The sequence below is a fragment of the Microtus ochrogaster genome, linkage group LG2 (assembly GCF_000317375.1).
Source record: "Microtus ochrogaster isolate Prairie Vole_2 linkage group LG2, MicOch1.0, whole genome shotgun sequence".
NCBI lineage: Eukaryota > Metazoa > Chordata > Mammalia > Rodentia > Cricetidae > Microtus > Microtus ochrogaster.
In genome coordinates, this window is record NC_022028.1 from 45,603,989 (window position 1) to 45,605,945 (window position 1,957).

The window sequence follows — 1,957 nt, forward strand, 5'->3', positions numbered from 1 at the left end:
ACAGAGAGAGCAGCTCTTGCTCACTTGAGAGGAAAGGAAGCCAATTATTTTTTCAGGCCTCCTTGTCTCATGCTTCTTCTTTCTGGGGCCTCTGCAGCAGGACTGGCTGAAGGCTGCTTCCTACACGTAGCCCCGCTTATTAAAACACAAATCACATTCACAACAAATCAAGTGCAAAGGGAAGAGGAAGAAGGGGCTGGAGAGCAGAGTCACTGGGAGTTCAGGCTAAGAATAGAGAGGAGCTCTGAGAGCTTCTTGGCTGTGTGACCTCCTGCAGGGACTTGGCAAGAGGCCGGGTGCAGCTTTGTTTTTCTAAGCTTTTTACAAAGAAAGAGCTGGGCTAGGAGGCAGGAAACTAAGTACCAGGCTGGGCTTTGATGGGTCTCCATGTGACCTTGGATATGTCATTCTTTTTAGATCTCACTTTCTTGTTTATAAATTTAAGGGGTTGGACTAGGCTCCAAGATTTTTTTTAAAGATTTATTTATTTTTATTTTATGGGTGTGGGTGTTCAGCCTGCATGTTTATATTCACCATGTGTATGCAATACTTGTAGAGGCCAGAAGAGGGCATCAAATCCCCTGGAACTTGGGCTACAGAAAATCATAACCAGCCACGTGAGTGCTGGGAATCCAATCTGTGTCCTCTGGAAGAGCAGCCAGTGCTTTTAACTGATGAGTCATCATCTTCAGCCCCTAGACAAGACTTTTAACCAATAGAAAAATAGAAAAGAAGCAGGAACACAGAATGAATGCTGTCTGGGCCAGGGTGGAGTAGCCTGCCTTCTTACCTAGTTATTTCTCTTAAAGAGAGAGAGAGAGAGAGAGAGAGAGAGAGAGAGAGAGAGAGAGAGAGAGAGATTTCTTTGACTTATACTTCCTTGTGTATAAAACAAGCTGTTGTCTTTGCTTCTCTAATTCTTCATAAGCCACGAGCCTGGCTTGGTGCTAGAGACACAACGGTGAGTCAGGAAGCTGTGTTCATTCAGTTCCCAATTTGCTGGATGTGGAAGAAAGAAAAAAAAAAGATGAGCTATAGTTAATTACATAAATGAAGATGTCATTGATGCCAGGCTAGGTACAATGGGGGAGAATTATATGTCCTCGGTAAATGAGGGATAGCTACAATTTCCATCAATTTTAAAGCCTGTGATCAGTCTAGGATCCAGTTCTTCTCATCCACCTCCCCCAAATGGCACATCTAAATCCAAGCAACCCCCAGACCATTGGAGATGTACTACATGGATCAAGCCCTAGAGACCATCTCCCCCTAGATCTTACAGTAGTGTGCAGAGGGGCTCATAATTTGTCATGGCAATAAAACATTTTATACTGGGTGGGATAAGGTGTGTGCACATTTAATCCCAGCACTCGGGAGGCAGAGGCAGGTGGATCACTGTAAATTCAAAGCCAGCATGGTCTAGTTAGAGAGTTCCAAGACAGCCAAGGCTACATAGTGAAACCCTGTCTAAAATACATACATATATACATACATACATACATACATACATACATACATATGTGTTATACCATTCTGTGATTGCAACTTTTTTATTCCAAATACCCATGTTTATAAATTAAGAACTATATGAGTGTTGGGAACCCAACCTGGGTCCATTCAATTATGGTAACATTTGACATAGCTTCAGTTTGGACCTTGTAACACGTAACTGTGAATTCATCCTATACCTGAAAGGTTCACACGTGTGTATAAGATCATAAGTAGAAGTGTGGGTTTAGGGAGACAACCAAAGAGATTTTCTTAGAAATGGACACTGTGAACTTCCCTGAATGTTTACTGCGTGGTTTTAGATAGACAAGAGCAAGAACCAGGATGCAAAGTTCCGTTCTCTACTACTACACCCGACAGGTTCTTGGGACTTGTAAAAGATACCCCAAACCAGAGGCGACTAAGTTCATGCTTCAGGAGCAATGCAAGCCCCACTTTTTTTTTTTTT